Genomic DNA, 19,092 nt, shown 5'->3' with positions numbered 1-19,092 from the left:
TTAGGAGAAATAGTCTTCGCTCAATTTTTTTTATGCTAATTCACGAATTAGAGAGCTATTTTGGGGGAGAGGGGCCTAATCCTGTAGGCCCCTTTCAACTGGATACGACCCTGACTGCCTGATCTCTCAGTAAGCTATCCGAGGAGAACCGTCTCCTGGTAGCGCTTCGGACTGGACTTCAGCGTTTCGAAAAAAAGTTGGCACCGTGAAACCTGACATTTGAATCCGATTAAAGGCTCCTTACTCATCAATAATCGATAAGACAACTGTTTTCGTTTAGGCTGTATTTAAAAAAAGAAGGAAAATATATTTAATCCAAGATTTATTATTGTACAATAAGAGCAGAGCCGTATTTAGGATTTTCTGCTCGAGAAGCGGGTGTTAGTAGAATGCTTCGTCTGGATTCTGTACCCTGTATAGCAATTCCTATGTTATTTGCGTACGGCACGTTCCATGGCACCTTTCCATGGCAGATTACCAGACTAGTTATTTGGCAGTGTATAATGTAGTCGAGCATGTTTTGAGAGTTTGGTCGTAATAATATAATGTGGTCAAACAGGTTTTTTTTCTGTTTTTGTTGTCAATTGCACAATGAATGTACGTCATGAGTTCACATGCACATTCTTAAAAAAAACTGGTACATTTAAAAAGGGGTAATGAGATTTGCGAATTGGAGTGTAGGATTCGCGAATTTGATCCTATTAAAGATTTACTTGAAATAAAATTTTTTAACTAGAAATGGCTGAAAAATGTTATGGGGGAGATGGGGTGATTGTGTACTGTATAATACACATGTGATGTTTGGACAGTGTTGTCAATTTAAAATAGTTTAACGTTCCCTTCATTCCCCCATTTCTGATGGCTGGGGAGGGGGGGGGGTCAATTTTGGAGGGAAAATAAAAAATACTCAGAGTCAAAAATAAATGGGATCTGCCTCAAGGGTAATGCTAAGAGGCCCTTAGTTCCACAATTTCAGAGGGCAGGGGAGGGGGGGGGTCAATTTTGGAGGGAAAACTAAAAATACTCAGAATCGAAAATAAATGGGAATCTTCCTCAAGGGGAAGGCTCAGAGGCCCTTCGTTCCCCCATTTCTGAGGGCAGGGGAGGGGGGGTCAATTTTGGAGGGAAAACCAAAAATGCTCAGAATCGAAAATAAATGGGATCTGCCTCAAGGGCAAGGCTCAGAGGCCCTTCGTTCCCCCATTTCTGAGGGCAGGGGAGGGGGGGGTCAATTTTGGCGGGAAAACCAAAAATACTCAGAATTGCAAATAAATGGGATCTGCCTCAAGGGGAAGGCTCAGAGGCCCTTCGTTCCCCCATTTCTGAGGGCAGGGGAGGGGGTTGGGGTCAATTTTGGAGGGAAAACCAAAAATACTCAGAATCGATAATAAATGGGATCTGCGTCAAGGGGAAGGCTCAGAGGCCCTTCGTTCCCCCATTTCTGAGGGCAGGGGAGGGGGGGGTCAATTTTGGAGGGAAAACCAAAAATACTCAGAATCGAAAATAACTGGGTTCTGCCTCAAGGGGAAGGCTCAGAGGCCCTTCGTTCCCCCATTTCTGAGGGCTGGGGAGGGGGGAGGGGTCAATTTTGGAGGGAAAACCAAAAATACTCAGAATCGAAAATAAATGGGATCTGCTTCACGGGGACGGCTCAGGGGCCCTTCGTTCCCCCTTTTCTGGGGGCTGGGGAGGGGGGGCCAATTATTGAGGAGAAATCAAAAATGCTAATAATCAAAAATAATCAGGAGCGAACTCGCGACCAAGTATCAAACGCCCCTCGGTCCCCAATGTGGGAGAAAAAAGTAGGCGGGGGGGCCAATTTTGGAGGTAGAACAAATATGCTAAGAAACGAATATAATATTCATTCGTCGTATTTTTTGACGATGCTCCTTATTTCGAGTTGAAAATGATTATTTTTTAATTTAATTGGGAATGAAAAGTCAAACTCTAACATAAAGAACAAGTTATTTTGGAGAGGGAATCTGATGGAATAATTTAGGTCGTATCATCTATTTAACTTATTTTTTAGATTCAATAGTTTTTCAGTAAGGACACTCGATATCCTAAAAGTGTCTGATTAAAACTTTTACCTTGAGCATCAATGTTGTTAGCAGAATTTCAAAAAAGAATCGTTTATGAGGGTTGGCGTATCTGATGAAATAATTTAGTTCGTCTGATCAATTTAATTTATTTTTTATTCGGTAGTTTTTCAGTAAGGACACTCGATATCCTAAAAGTGTTTGATTCAAACTTTTACCTTGAGCATCGATGTTGTTAGCAGAATTTCAAAAAAGGATCGTTTATGAGGACTGGCGTATCTGATGAAATAATTTCGGTCGTATGATCAATTTAATTTATTTTTTAATTCAGTAGTTTTTCAGTAAGGACACTCGATATCCTAAAAGTGTTTGATTCAAACTTTTACCTTGAGCATCTATGTTGTTAGCAGAATTTCAAAAAGGATCGTTTATGAGTGCTGGCGTATCTGATGAAATAATTTAGGTCGTGTGATCAATTTAATTTATTTTTTAATTCAGTAGTTTTTTTCAGTAAGGACACTCGATATCCTAAAAGTGTTTGATTCAAACTTTTACCTTGAGAATCGATGTTGTTGGGTCCCAGTCCATCAGCCTGAATGGTAGAAATCCACTAGCTCAGTATTGGGGTCTTAGTCCACCAGCCTGAATGGTCGAAATCCACTAGCTCAGTATTGGGGTCTCAGTCCACCAGCCTGAATGGTGGAAATTCACTAGCTCAAAATTGGGGTCTTAGTCGACCAGCCTGAATGGTGGAAATTCACTAGCTCAGAATTGGGGTCTTAGCCCACCAGTCTGAATGGTTGAAATTCACTAGCTCAGAATTAGGGTCTTAGTCAGTGTTCAGATTGGAGCGTTGGGGTCCGACTATCTGGGCTTTATTTGTCAAGGTCTGAATGCTAAGCGATGGACATGAGCTTGATTGGGACCCCATTATGAAAATGGAAAACAAAAAACAAAAATATATTGTTGGTATGTGTGTGTAGAGCATGGCATGGTTACCGCTAGGGCAACAGTCTAACCGTTGACGGTTTTAGGTATCCGTGAATAAGTTCTAAGGCGAGAGTGGAAGTTGGGACAAATTTTTGGAGGTGCCCACCTCACCTGCCCAGAGTCTCAGGCAAGTGACCCTAAATTTGAAAAAGTGGAAATTGGCTCAGATTTTCTAAACTGAGCTGAGACAATGAATAGATACTATTGGGAAAGTGATTGGAGACGCTGGGCATCCGTGAACAAGTGCTAAATTGAGAGAGGAATTTGGGACAATATTTGGGGGTGCCCACCCGCCCAGAGTCTCCGGCAGGTGACCCAAAAATTTAAAAAACACACAGAGACGACAGACACAAAGAGACGAATCACATACAGAGAGGACAAACACACAGAAGCGACACATAGAGACGACACATGCACAGAGACGATACACACACACACACAGAGTCAACACACACAGAGAGACGAGACACACACACAGAAATGACAAACACACATAGAGACGACACACACACAGAGACGTCACACACACACAGATATGAAACACACTCAGAGACGAAACACACATAGAGGCAACACACACACACAGAGACAACATCCACACAGAGACGACACTCACACAGAGACGACACACTCAAAGTGACGACTTACACATAGAGACGACGCACACACAGAGACGACAAACACACAGAGACGACACACATAGAGAGACGACACACACACAGAGACGACACACTCAAAGTGACGACTTACACATAGAGACGAAACACACACAGAGACGAAAAACAAACAGAGACAACACACATAGAGAGACGACACTCTCATAGAGACGACACATACACAGAGACAACACACACACACAGAAACGACACACACATAGAGACGACACACACGCACACTCACGGAGAGGACACGCACACAGAAACGCCAAACACACTCACAGAGAAGACACAGACATAGAGACAACGCAGTCACAAAGATGACAGACACACAGATACGAAACACTCACAGAGATGACACATTGACGGAGACGACACACACACAAAGAGTCCACTCACACACAGAGAGGACAAACACACAGAGACGACAGACACAAAGAGACGAAACACACACGGAGAGGACAAACACACAGAAACGACACAGAGAGACGACACGTGCACAGAGACGATACACACAAACACAGAGTCAACACACACAGAGAGACGAGACATGGCGTATCTGATTAAATAATTTAGTTCTTATGATAAATTTAATTTTTTTTTAATACAGTAGTTTTTTTTTTAGTAAGGACAATAAAGACAAAACGCACACAGAGAGAACACACACACACACAGATACGAAACACACACAGAGACGACATACTCAAAGTGACGACTTACACATAGAGACGACACACACACACACACACACACAGACAGAGACGACAAACACACAGAGACGAGACACATAGAGAGACGACACACACACACAGAGAGACGACAGACACACAGAGACAACACACCCACAAAGAGACGACACACACACACAGATACGAAACACACAAAGAGAAGACACACGCACAAGGTTTTTGATCGTTTAAGTTTTGATGTTAGTTTTTTCATTCAAAAGCTATGAGCTTGAGAAAATAGCTTGAGAAAATTGCCTGATTATAGAGAAATGGGGAAAAACCCTCCAAAAGTCGACAGGAATGCCCCCTCCGGCACGTCGGAGGGGGGTATTCCTGTCTACTTTTGGAGGGTGTTTCCCCATTTTTTAATAATCAGGCAATTTTCTCAAGCTCATAGCTTTTAACTGACAACACTAACATCAAAATTTAAACGGTCAGAAACTCCGTGCGTGTGTCGTCTCTTGGTGTGTTTCGTATCTGTGTGTGTGTCGTCTCTTTGTGTGTGTGTTTGTCGTGTCTCTGTGTGTGTGTCGTCTCTCTATGTGTCTCGTCTCTATGTGTTTCTCGTGTCTGTGTGTTTGTGTGTGTGTGAGTGTGTGTGTGTGCAACACACACACACGTGTGTGTGTGTGTGTGTGTGTGTGTGTGTGTGTGTGTGTGTGTGTGTCGTCTCTATTTGTAAGTCGTCACTTTGAGTGTGTCGTCTCTGTGTGTGTGTTGTCTCTGGGTGTTTGTCGTCTCTGTGTGTGTGTCGTTTCTGTGTTGGTATTGTCTCTTTGTGTATGTCGTGTCTGTGTGTGTGTGTGTGTGAGTGTGTCGTTTCTTTGTTCTTGTAGTCTGTGTGTGTTTGTAGTCCCTATTTTTATGTCTTCACTTTTTCTTTTTAGTATGTCTGTGTGTGTCGTCTCTGTGTGTGTGTCGTCTCTGTGTGGTTGTCGTCTCTGTGTGTGTGCTGTCTCTTTGTGTGTGTCGTCTCTATGTGTGTTTCGTATTTCTGTGTTTGTCGTCTCTTTGGGTGCGTCGTCTCTATGTGTGTTTGTCATTTCTGTGTCTGTGTGTGTCTCGTCTCTCTGTGTGTGTTGACTCTGTGTGTGTGTATCGTCTCTGTGCATGTGTCGTCTCTATGTGTCGTTTCTGTGTGTTTGTCCTCTCTGTGTGTGATTCGTCTCTTTGTGTCTGTCGTCTCTGTGTGTTTGTCCTCTCTGTGTGTGAGTGGACTCTGTGTGTGTGTGTCGTCTCTGTGCATGTGTCGTCTCTGTGGGTGTTTCGTATCTGTGTGTCTGTCATCTCTATGTCTGTGTTTTCTCTATGTGTGTGTCGTCTCTGTGTGTGTGTGTGTTGTTTCTGTGTGTTTGTCCTCTCTGTGCGTGTGTCGTCTCTTTGTGTGTTTCGTATCTGTGTGTGTGTTGTCTCTGTATGTTTGTCGTCTCTGTGTGCGTTTCGTCTCTCTATGTGTGTCGTCTCTGTGTGTTTGTCGTCTGTGTGTGTGTGTCGTCTCTATGTGTAAGTCGTCACTTTGAGTGTGTCGTCTCTGTGTCTGTGTCGTCTCTCTATGTGTGTCGTCTATGTGGGTGTGTCGCCTCTGTGTGTATATCGTCTCTATGTTTAATTCGTAACTTTGAGTGTGTCGTCTCTGTGTATGTGTAATCTGTGTTTGTATGTTGTCTATGTGTGTGTTTGTTGTCTCTATTTGTGTGTCGTCTATATGTGTGTTTCGTATCTGTGTGTGTGTAAAGTCTCTTTGTGTGTGTCGTCTCTATGTGTGTTTGTATTTTCTGTGTGTATGTCTAGTCTCTCTGTGTGTTTTGACTTTGTGTGTGTGTATCGTCTATGTGCTTGTGTCGTTTCTGTGTGTTTGTCCTCTGTGTGTGATTCGTCTCTTTGCTTCTGTCGTCTCGGTGTGTTTTTTTTATTTTTGGGTCACCTGCCGGAGACTCTGGGCAGGTGGGCACCCCCAAATATTGTCCCAAATTCCTCTCTCAATTTAACACTTGTTCACGGATGCCCGGCGTCTCCAATCACTTACCCAATAGTATCTATGCATTGTCTCAGCTCAGTTTAGAAAATCTGAGCCAATTTCCACTTTCTCAAATTTAGGGTCACTTGCCTGAGACTCTGGGCAGGTGAGGTGGGCACCTACAAAAATTGGTCCCAACTTCCACTCTCGCCTTAGAACTTATTCACGGATACCTAAAACCGTCAACGGTTAGACTGTTGCCCTAGCGGTAACCATGCCATGCTCTACACACACATACCAACAATATATTTTTGTTTTTTATTTTCCATTTTCACAATGGGGTCCCAATCGAGCTCATGTCCATCGCTTAGCATTCAGACCTTGACAAATAAAGCCCAAATAGTCGGACCCCAACGCTCCAATCTGAATACTGACTAAGACCCCAATTCTGAGCTAGTGAATTTCAACCATTCGGAATGGTGGGCTAAGACCCTAATTCTGAGCTAGTGAATTTCCACCATTCAGGCTGCTGGACTAAGACCCCAATTATGAGCTAGTGAATTTCCTCCATTCAGGCTGGTGGACTGAGAACCCACTACTAAACTAGGTGATTTCCACCATTCAGGCTGTTTGACTAAGACCCCAATACTGAGCTAGTGGATTTTCACCATTCAGGCTGGTGTACTGGAACCCAACAACATCGATTCTCGAGGTAAAAGTTTGAATCAAACACTTTTAGGATATCGAGTTTCCTTACTGAAAAAAACTACTGAATTAAGTCTCTTTGTGGGTTTCGTATCTTTGTTGTGTGTGTGTGTGTCGTCTCTTTGTGTGTGTGTGTTTGTCGTCTCTCTGTGTGTGTGTGTCGTCTCTCTATGTGTCTAGTCTCTGTGTGTTTGTCGTCTCTGTGTATGTGTGTGTGTGTGTGTGTCTATCGTCTCTATGTGTAAGTCGTCACTTTGAGTATGTCGTCTCTGTGTGTGTGTCGTCTCTGTGTGTGTTTCGTATCTGTGTGTGTGTCGTCTCTGTGTTTGTTTCGTATCTGTGTGTGTGTGTTCTCTCTGTGTGCGTGTTGTCTTGAGTGTCCTTACTAAAAAAAACTACTGAATTAAAAAAAAATAAATTAAATTGATCATACGACCTAAATTATTTCATCAGATACACCATGTCTCGTCTCTCTGTTTGTGTTGACTCTGTGTGTGTGTATCGTCTCTGTGCATGTGTCGTCTCTATATGTCGTTTTTGTGTGTGTTTGTCCTCTCTGTGTGTGATTAGTCTCTTTGTGTCTGTCGTCTCTGTGTGTTTGTCCTCTCTGTGTGTGAGTGGACTCTGTGTGTCGTCTCTGTGCATGTGTCGTCTCTTTGGGTGTTTCGTATCTCTGTGTGTGTTGTCTCTGTGTGTGTGTCGTCTCTGTGTGTGTGTCGTCTCTCTATGTGTTGTCGTCCCTGTGTTTGTGTCGTCTCTGTGTCTGTGTTGTCTCTATGTGTGTGTCGTCTCTCTCTGTGTGTGTTTTTGTGTGTGTGTGTGTGTGTGTCGTTTCTGTGTGCTTGTCGTCTCTTTGTGTGTGTGTCGTCTCTATGTGGATGTTGTCTCTGTGTGTGTGTCGTCTCTATGTGTGTGTCGTCTCTGTGTGGATGTTGTCTCTGTGTGTGTGTTGTCTCTATGTGTGTGTCGTCTCTATGTGTGTTTCGTATCTGTGTGTGTGTCACGTCTCTTTGTGTGTGTGGTCTCTATGTGTGTTTGTCATTTCTGTGTGTGTGTCTCGTCTCTCTGTGTGTGTATCGTCTATGTGCATGTGTCGTCTCTATGTGTCGTTTCTGTGTGTTTGTCCTCTCTGTGTGTGATTCGTCTCTTTGTGTCTGTCGTCTCTGTGTGTTTGTCATCTCTGAGTATGAGTGGACTCTGTGTGTGTGCGTCGTCTCTGTGCATGTGTCGTCTCTGTGGGTGTTTCGTATCTGTGTGTCTGTCATCTCTATGTCTGGGTTGTCTCTATGTGTGTGTCGTCTCTGTGTGTGTATGTCGTTTCTGTGTGTTTGTCCTCTCTGTGCGTGTGTCGTCTCTTTGTGTGTTTTTTATCTGTGTGTGTTTGTTGTCTCTGTGTGTTTATCGTCTCTGTGTGTGTGTCGTCTCTCTATGTGTGTCGTCTCTGTGTGTTTGTCGTCTCTGTGTGTGTGTCGTTTCTATCTGTAAGTCCTCACTTTGAGTGTGTCGTCTCTGTGTGTGTGTCGTCTCTCTATGTGTGTCTTCTCTGATGTGTGTGTCGTATCTTTGTGTAAGTCATCACTTTGAGTGTGTCGTCTCTGTGTGTGTCATCTCTTTGTGGCTTTTGTCTGTGTGTGTGTGTTGTCTCTCTGTGTGTGTCGTATGTTGGTGCGTGTAGTAACTGTGTGTGTGTGATGTCTCTGTGCGCGTGTCGTCTCTATGTGTTTTTGTCATGTCTGTTTGTAAGTGTTATCTCTGTGTATGTGTTGACTCTGTGTGTGTGTGTATCTTCTCTGTGCTTGTGTTGTCTCTATATGTTGTTTCTGTGTGTTTGTCCTCTCTGTGCGTGATTCGTCTCTTTGTGTCTATCGTCTCTGTGTGTTTTTTAAATTTTTGGGTCACCTGCCGGAGACTCTGGGCGGATGGGCACCCCCAAATATTGTCCCAAATTCCTCTCTCAATTCAGCACTTGTTCACGATGCCCAGCGTCTCCAATCACTTTCGCAATAGTATCTATTCATTGTCTCAGCTCAGTTTAGAAAATCTGAGCCAATTTCCACTTTTTCAAATTTAGGCAGGTGACTTGCCTGAGACTCTAGGCAGGTGAGGTGGGCACCTCCAAAAATTTGTCCCAACTTCCAATCTCGCCTTAAAACTTATTAACGGATACCTAAAACCGTCAACGGTTAGACTGTTGCCCTAGCGGTAACTATGCCATGCTCTACACACACATACCAACATTATATTTTTTTTTCCATTTTCAAAATGGGGTCCCAATCGAGCTCATTTCCATCGCTTAGCATTCAGACCTTGACAAATAAAGCCCAGATAGTCGGACCCCAATGCTCCAATCTGAACACTGACTAAGACCCCAATTCTGAGCTAGTGAATTTCAACCATTCAGAATGGTGGGCTAAGACCCCAATTCTGAGCTAGTGAATTTCCACCATTCAGGCTGGTGGACTAAGACCCCAATTCTGAGCTAGTGAATTTCCATCATTCAGGCTGGTGGACCGAGACCCCAATACTGAGCTAGTGGATTTCCACCATTCAGGCTGGTGTACTAAGACCCCAATACTGAGCTAGTGGATTTCCACCATTCAGGCTGGTGGACTGGGACCCAACAACATCGATTCTGAAGGTAAAAGTTTGAACCAAACACTTTTAGGATATCGAGTGTCCTTACTGAAAAAAAAACTACTGCATTAAAAAATAAATTAAATTGATCAAACGACCTAAATTATTTCTTCAGATACGCCCGCACTCATAAACGATCCTTTTTTAAATTACTCTAACAACATAGATGCTCAAGTTAAAAGTTTGAATCAAACACTTTTAGGATATCGAGTGTCCTTACTGAAAAACTACTGAATTAAAAAATAAATTAAATTGATCATACGACCTAAATTATTTCACCAGACACGCCAGCCCTCATAAGCGTTACTTTTTTGAAATTCTACTAACAGCATTGATGCTCAAGGTAAAAGTTTGAATCAAATACTTTTAGGATATCGAGTGTCCTTACTGAAAAACTACTGAATTAAACAAAAAATTAAATTGATCAAACGACCTAAATTATTTGATCAGATACGCCAGTCCTCATAAACGATCCTTTTTTGAAATTCTGCTAACAACATCGATGCTCAAGGTAAAAGTTTGAATCAAACACTTTTAGGATATCAAGTGTCCTTACTGAAAAACTACTGAATTAAAAAATAAATTAAATTGATCATACGAACTAAATTATTTCATCAGATACGCCAGCCCTCATAAACGATACTTTTTGAAATTCTGCTAACAACATCGATGCTCAAGGTAAAAGTTTTAATCAGACACTTTTAGGATATTGAGTGTCCTTACTGAAAAACTATTGAATTTAAAAAATAAATTAAATTGATCATACGACCTAAATTATTTCATCAGATACCCCCTCCAAAATACCTTGTTCTTTATGTTAGAGTTTGACTTTTCATTCCCAATTAAATTAAAAAATAAGAATTTTCAACTAGAAATAAGGAGCATCGTCAAAAACTAAGATGAATGGAAATTATCTTCAATTCTGAGCATTTTTGTTTCCCCTCCAAAATTGACCCCCCCCCCTCCCCTGCCCTCAGCAATGGGGGAACGAAGGGCCTCTGAGCCTTGCCCTTGAGGCAGATCCCATTTTTTTTAGATTCTGAGTATTGTTGGTTTTCCTTCCAAGATTGACCCCCCCCCTCCCCTGCCCTCAGAAATGGGGGAACGAAGGGCCTCTGAGCCTTGCCCTTGAGGCAGACCCCATTTATTTTCGATTCTGAGTATTTTTGATTCTCCCTCCGCAATTGACCCCCCCCCTGCCCTCAGAAATGGGGGAACGAAGGGCCTCTGAGCCGTCCCCGTGAGGCAGATCCCATTTATTTTCGATTCTGAGTATTTTTGGTTTTCCCTCCAAAATTGACCCCCCCCCTCCCCTGCCCTCAGAAATGGGGGAACGACGGGCCTCTGAGCCTTCCCCTTGAGGCAGATCCCATTTATTTTCGTTTCTGATTATTTTTGTTTTTCCCTCCAAAATTGACCTCCCCCCTCCCCGGCCCGCCGAAAAGGAGGACGGAAGGGCCTTTGAGCCTTACTCTTGAGGCAGATCCCATTTATTTTCGATTCTGATTATTTCTAGTTTTCCCTCCAAAATTGACCCCACCCCCCTCCCCTTCCCTCAGAAATGGGGCAACGAAGGGCCTCTGAGCCTTCCCCTTGAGGCAGATTCCCATTTATTTTCGATTCTGAGTATTTTTAGTTTTCCCTCCAAAATTGACCCCCCCCCCTCCCCTGCCCTCAGAAATGGGGGAACGAAGGGCCTCTGAGCCTTCCCCTTGAGGCAGATTCCATTTATTTTCGATTCTGAGTATTTTTTATTTTCCCTCCAAAATTGACCCCCCCCACCCCAGCCCTCAGAAATGGGGGAACGAAGGGAACGTTAAACTATTTTAAATTTACAAAACTGTCCAAACATCACATGTGTATTATACAGTACACAATCACCCCATCTCCCCCATAACACTTTTCAGCCATTTCTAGTTAAAAAATTTTATTTCAAGTAAATCTTTAATAGGATCAAATTCGCGAATCCTACACTCCAATTCGCAAATCTCATTACCCCTTTTTAAATGTACTAGTTTTTTTAAGAATGTACACGTGAACTCATGACGTACATTCATTGTGCAATTGACAACAAAAACAGAAAAAAACCTATTTGACCACATTATATTATTACGACCAAACTCTCAAAACATGCTTGACTACATTATACACTGCCAAATAACTAGTCTGGTAATCTGCCATGGAAAGCTGCCAGGGAACGTGCCGTACGCAAATAACATAGGAATTGCTATACAGGGTACAGAATCCAGACGAAGCATTCTACTGGTGTTTTTGCTCGGGGTTACCAAAAGCCTTCATGCAACAAAAATTTGTCTGCATGTATTTTTTTTTACTTTTTTACGAGTCGGACAAAAATTTCCGGGGGGGGGGGGATACGGCCCTGAATCAGAGCAAAGGTTTAATACATGATCATTTAAAATTAGAAAGATGGAAACTTGGAACGGTAGTTTTCCCATCTGGAATACGAGTTTGCCAAGAAAAAAAAAACAACAGACAGAGTACTAGTAGGCAATAGATGAGAACATATTAGTTGAACAATCTTTTTGAGCCAAGTTCTTATCATTTCCATTTTGGCTTTCTGTAGCCTAAGTGTGAAGTTAAAATCCAGGGAAACATTTAATGTTCACAAATCTTGGAATTTATTGATAAATGAAACTATGATTTGGCTTCAGCATAACTAAAAACATCTTTTTTGCTTGGAATGAAGCAAAACACAATTCATACACGCACTAATAAGGAAAATGAATCCACCTATCACTGATTACCAGCTGAAAACAATACGTAATGAACAATGCAAACATATGTTTCGAACTTGACACAAAGTTATCAGCCGCAGGGGGGATTAAAAAAAAAAGGTAATCTTAATATCAAAAATGTTTTTGAACTTTACTGATGGCGACAGACGGGAAGGCGTCATAACATCTAACCGTCAGGACCACTACCGTCAGGACATCGACAAAATCCGTCATAACATCGACAAAAAATACGTCAGAACCACTAACCGTCATAACATCTAAAATTTTAAAACTTTAGTTTTTTGGGGTTAAGGGGGGAAAGGTACCTAGATTAGGTTAGATTACGTATTTAATATGCACTATGCTTTACCCCCACCCCCCTGATGTGCAAATATATAGCCGAACTTTATTTCTAAACTATTATATACTTATTACTATTGTATAAACTTATAAATTTTTTGTCGATATTATGACGGTTAGTGGTTCTGACGGTTAGATGTTTAGTGCTTGTGTCGGTTAGTCGAAATGGTAGCACCCCGACAAACAAGAGACATTTTTAGCTGACTCATGCAGCACGAGAGACAGTCAGGGAATTGAAACTGTGTGGACCCCTAGCGGGGCACTTCCCCCCTTGATTTTGGAAAATATATTTTTGGGGCATTTTAGATGGGAAATGTTCTTTTTCAACTATTGAAACAATCTGATCCAAGGCTCTCTCAAATGTGAATGAGGTTTAATACTCCCTCCTTCAACATCCGCTTTTCACATTTAAGTTTAATATTCGTAAAACAATTCTGGTAAAAGAAGTACCAGTCGTTCTTTACTGACAGCTCGTTGACAAAACCAAAAACTACCCAAAACCGTATCCAGGGGGATAGAGGGTTTGTATTACCCTCCTGAAGTTTGTGGCCGACTCGTAAAAACGTAATAAAAACAAATTCTTCATTCGTTTTTCAAAGTTTTTTGTGACCCCCTCCAAAACAATCCTTTTGTAACCCCCCTCCCCCCCCCCTCACGAAAAATATCCTGGATACGACCCTGCCATTACCTGTTTGATATATAAAAATATATATATAAAATTACTATAAAGTGCTTTCAGATCGCATGAAACAAATACGTCATGGAGGTGTCATATGTCTAGTGCCGCGGACTAGCCTGGACTGAAACATAGAATCCAATATTTCCTTTTGAATGTCAATACAAATAAAGTTCCTGTTAACACTTGCCAACCTCTCCTGGGAATTCCCTGACGAGGCTCAAGGAGCCCCTCCCAGCCTTTCCCCCTTTTGTGCCGGTAAGCACATGAGTACCATCTTCTATGCTACAAAGGATACATTTTTCTGAAATAAGAGGGGGCTATCACCCCACATCACCTAGTATATTCAGGCTTAATCCAAATAAAGGAAGATTATAAATAATCTTATGTCTCCCCACCAGGACTATCATCTATTTATCTGAAGGGTTCCAGGGAGGTTTGATAACCCCTCGAAAAAAAAAACCAAAAAACACGTATCCTTTATCGGTACAGCTGCGCTTAATGGTACACAGCGCTATAGACTATCGAAGGAATGCAGTCATGGAGACCCGTAAAGCGGGTAATTGCTATGTAAATTGATCGAAGAGCATGGTTTCTCATTGAATTTACGATATGTAAACTGTTATTTTTTGGGATTTAGGGGGGGGGTACCTAGGTTAGGTTAGGTATTTAATATATGCTATGCTTTACCCCCAACCCCCTAATGTGCAAACGTGTAGCCCAAATTTGTTGCTAAACTATTACATATTCATCCTATTTTATTTTTTTTTATTAGCATTAACCAAACTTGACTTCTTTCGTGTGTACCATCAAGCGCTGTCCCTTTATCTTCCTTTTGGACAAAAATGGAAGATGCCGCATTTTTATAGATGGTAGCTTGAAACCTTTACATGGGGGTTGTTTGATGTGTTGAATTTGATGATGTGATTTTCATGAAGATAACTTACTCTCTAGAACAAGGTCGTTTTCGAAAATCAGGCTCGTCGCCTGACTTTCGCAACCTCGGCTTTTGACGGCTAACTTTTTAACTTGACGAATTTGTATCCTTGGAATCAAACAGTAGGCGTACTGGACAAAATTCCAGTATCTATTTCAAAGGTAATACCACTCCGAAGTACCAAACCCAGGATTTATTTTTCTGTGGGTGTTCTTCTATCAAAAGAGTTTATCACGGGGGGGGGGGGTAACAGCTTGTGCATATGTATTTTTAAAACTGACTTACGGGTCTGCAAAACAGTTTTAAAACATTTTCAAGACAAAGTTGTCTACTCTAAAACACGGACGAAGTGGATTCACTGACGGAATGGTCATTCACGATGGGCAACACATTTCCGACATTTGGTGGACATTTGGTGGACTGGTGGACATTTCCGAACGCCACGTATTGGATGCTTCTGCTACGCAGGCCTCTATGCAGCAGACGTCGGACATTTCCACTATGTTATATTGTATACGCCCCTTTTGCAACAGGTCTATTATTGAAGTTTCTTCACCCGGGCTTTAAGCTACTCTCTTTTTTATCTATTTTTTGCGCAGTATATAGGGCAAACTAAATTACAAATATCATATCAGGACCTTTAACACTAAAAGATAAAAATTAACAAAGTAGCTCATTTTATCTTGAGAAGTAATTCTTTTCAATTAAGCGCTCCATATAAAGTCACGCTTTTTCTCAAAATTAGTCTGTAATCACCATTTATTGAAATGGGAAATTAATAACAATAATACAGCTGGCTTATTTTCTCCCACGACCTAAAGATGTTTGCATATCTTGAGGGTAGACAATTGTTCTTCCTGTTATTTGCTTTCTTGAGAAAAAAAAGTTAGTTTATGCATTAAAACATTCGTGAAACCAATTTTTCAAGGAATTAAATTTGTTAGAAATATGTAATGCATGAAAAGGTGTAAAGTATGCTCTTTCGCTATTTAGAACTAATACCCTCCGTGTATATTGGGACATTTTACGGGAAAGGGGGTAAAACTTAAAAAAGCTCCGAAAATAGTATAATATATGGAAAATATAAGGCGATATGCATAAACTTTCGGATTTTGGATGGAAACAGCTCAAAAAGGCCCCCTGCGTATGGAATTAAATCAGCTCATTGTAATTTTCGAGTGGTAGATTTGTTAATATAGTCAAATCTGTCATTAAATCCGTCAATCTAATAGTCACTAGTCATAAGGGTTGCATGTGAAGCCCCCTAGTAAAATCGCCCCCTAGATTATGAATAGCGACCTTCTTTGCATTTTCTTTAAAAAAGTAGAAAAAACCCTTACAAGTTTTTTAAAAATATCTGTTTTTGCAGTTTCATTTGGAAAACGAAAACCCGAAATAATCTTTCATAAAAAAAAAACTATTTTATCGTCATTCAAAAAATAAAGAAATCTTTGACCTCTCCCCTTTCCCATTTTATTTTTGGGAATTGATACCATTTCGAAACATAGGCTTATTTTATGACAATTCTAGAATTTTGTTTTTACCCAATTTGAAATTTGAAGGGGAAATAGGTTAGACGGGTAGAGCCCCCCCAACTCCCTGAGCTATACACCTGAATCCAGTACTGTATTATAAAAAAAATTAAATCTATGCAAACCAAAATGATCAAAAATATGCTGCGATAAAAAAAAATGATAATGAAGTGTGTTTTATTTTGAGGTTTAAAGCTTGTGATGTAAATTTGTGCATCAAATTTTTTATTTAGAGTCCGTGCCGGGCCCGCATAAGGCTCAGGCCTAGATGATTATGCTTCCCCTGACATATTATCTTCTTGTCCCGGTTTTAGCCTGTGACAAGCGGTACGGCTTATACTCCTTATATTTTGGTGGAGTCCAAAAATTACTATATAGACATAGTTCATTAGAATATATGGTTTCCCGACCATTTTGGGGCAACCAATAGAAAACCACACACCTGTCTTTCCACAAATCAGCTTTGCCCAACAGAAAACACCTAGACCTATTTCAGCTTTTTGCGCTTATTTGTTTGTTCCATTCTGGAAATTCAAATGAAATCATGCAGGCCTTGACACTTCAAGCTCCCAAAAAACCTGGGCGTAAAGCCACCTTTCCTGTGGAGTCATATGCTTTGGAAATCCTATAGATATTAGATATGTACGGTACAGAATCTCTTCATAAATACTGAAGAAGACTACACTGCCTTTCAATCATACAAAAAAAGAGAGGATAATGAGGAAATTTGTGAAGACAGTGAATACACTTTAGGCAGATATTGTGGCTGTATATGCAACAGCCGTCATCAGCGAAATTCAAAATAAAATAACTAGGACAAAGTTCGTCTAAGTTGAGCAAAGATAAATGCCCATAGCAGGGGTAAATTGTGGAGTTAGATACTTTAAGAAATCTTCCTGGAGAATAGTTTACACTACGGAAGCATTTCTTAAAATCTCATTCATCTAACTCAACCCCTTTCAAAGTTAGTAAAAATCGGTACATATGTCCTACAGTCACCCCACTCGAGAACTTGTATCGCGAACATGAGACAACAACTGGTTTTCACGGTGTCTTTAACAGACAATTAGCTTCGGCTCGGGGGGAAACTATATTGTAACTATATTTTAATTAAATATTTAGTTGGTATTTTGATTAGGTTAGTTTAGGTTATGTATTTAATATAATGTGCTCTGGGCGGCCCCCTTTCCATAATTGTTTGTTGTGGTAACCATAATTTTATTGGTAAAGTATTATATTTTCATCATATTGAGGTATATTTCATTAGAATTAACCCAACTTCACTTTTTGAGTGTGGTGGCTATAAGACAAAAGTACCTAAAATTTCCTCATTGAGAGTTTTACGGAATTAAAAAACGCACCCTTATTCAGATAGAAAATGCAACCCTCCCTGAAAAGACCAGCTTTTCTTTTTATAACCAGTTATAATTCCGGGAAAGGAGTGTCTTATTATTTATCTGCTCTTTAGATTTATTGCTTCCTCCTATTGCTTATCGGATCCCGACCTTAAAATTTCCAATACAATTGTCTACTTCACTTCACCGACAACTTCACTTGTTGATTAGTCTAGGTGAAGCCTAATGCATAAAATCACCATTTAAACTTTAAAAACAAACATAGTTGATATGACGCTCTGTCGAAAATAAATTGCGACTTAGACCCGAACCATTCCATGATCATACTTATTGATAAAATTAAACCAAGATTTATGAATGACGCATCTTTTTCTTGATTTTTACGTCACACTTGTACCGCAGAAGTGGAAAATTAATATGACAAGAAATTGGTTTGAAGAACTATTATTAGGGCTGCCAACTTGCACACTTTTCGTGTGAAATGCGCCCTTTTTTTACCTCAGAAAGGATGCAAAAGAGGGGGTGCGCAAATTTTTTGACTTGCACCCTTTTTGAGCAAAAATTACTCTTTTTTGGCCTTGATTTGTACTCTTTTAGACGTTGGGAGTTGGCAACTCTGGCCAGTATCAATACTATTTTGTTCTCAAGCATTGCCTGGTAATACTGTGTGTTAGAATATTTCGCCTGATTTGTGTCACGCATAAAAATTACTCCCCCAAGCTTCTATCTTTCCTATTTTCAAAAATTATGCCTTAGCCTTAACGTTGATTAGTCGATCACCAATTTTATCCTTGAAAATTGAATATCACTCAACTCAAGAAACTATGAACGGATACATAAGGCGCTGTAGTCGTTCGTGATTTTAATTTTATCAACAAGTTTGACTGTAATGTGGACCTGGCAATAAGTAGATAGTGATCATGGATGCAACCTTTAGTTTGAAAAATCGTATTCCTAGGATAACTTTACTTAAATGGTCCATTAGGGGATAATAGAAAGGCTGAACTCCTCAGATTAGGTTGAAGTCAGATTATTAGCGATACAATTTTTTAGATCAACCTTAAAGATTTGGAGATTTCTTAGGGGGAGCTGGAAGCAAAAGCTTGAAAGAATTTGAGCTAACTTGTCAACCTGACTGTCTGTGGCCATCAGGTCAGATGCCACAATTTAAATTGCCTCTGTGCTCTCGTATCTCAATCTATGGCTGTTGCTTATAATATGAAAAAAAAATCCGAAAAAGAATGTTTTTCAAAGAAAAGTAAGGCCACATTAAATTTAAGATCAGCAGAAATAAATTCCTATAGTAATTCAAACTCAAAATTACCAGAAATTACAATTAAAGAAAAAATAAAACTCAAGACGAACAGAAATTAAATAAACAATCATACCAAACCAACATACAACAGGCACTAATAAAAATGAATACATAAATCTTAAAACGAGTAAAACTTAAGTCGAATATTCAAATCAAGCTTAAAAAATCAAGCTTAATTTCTTAAAAAAGAAATTACTACAATCAAGAGCTTGGCTACTGCCCCATTCCCTAACTGTAAAAGTATAGAGCCTACTGCGCTATTTGATCGGAAATCTAAATTTTGACCGGATGCATTTGGGGAAAAGAAGGCGTGGGGGAGGTGCTAGTAGCCCTGCAGTCAATCTTAAAAAAGGCACTAGAACTTCCGATTTCCAATCGAATAAGCCCCCACCGAAGTTTATACGACCAACCTTTCCATATGAAGTGCCTCCAGGGGAAAAATAATAAATAAATAATAAAATATTGAAGCTATT

General features: G+C 40.5%; 1 protein-coding gene across 10 annotated transcripts in view; it reads left to right on the top strand.

Moving 5' to 3' along the window:
- Window positions 1-19,092, top strand: part of LOC148941940 (uncharacterized) — a 114,772-nt gene that overhangs the window by 23,020 nt on the left and 72,660 nt on the right. Inside the window, exon 1 of one of the 10 annotated variants that reach the window (XM_089103108.1) lies at window positions 15,342-15,389. The exons of the other annotated variants lie outside the window; for them this stretch is intronic. The gene's annotated coding sequence lies outside the window, so the exon portion shown is untranslated. Of the gene's footprint in view, window positions 1-15,341; window positions 15,390-19,092 lie in introns of those variants that run through there. 10 annotated transcript variants of the gene reach the window in all.

This window comes from Artemia sp. Qi Xiang Cuo, chromosome 17 (assembly GCF_049724085.1).
Source record: "Artemia sp. Qi Xiang Cuo chromosome 17, ASM4972408v1, whole genome shotgun sequence".
Lineage (NCBI taxonomy): Eukaryota > Metazoa > Arthropoda > Branchiopoda > Anostraca > Artemiidae > Artemia > Artemia sp. Qi Xiang Cuo.
Note: the sequence above shows the minus strand (reverse complement) of the source record. Positions and strands in the feature narration are given on the sequence as shown.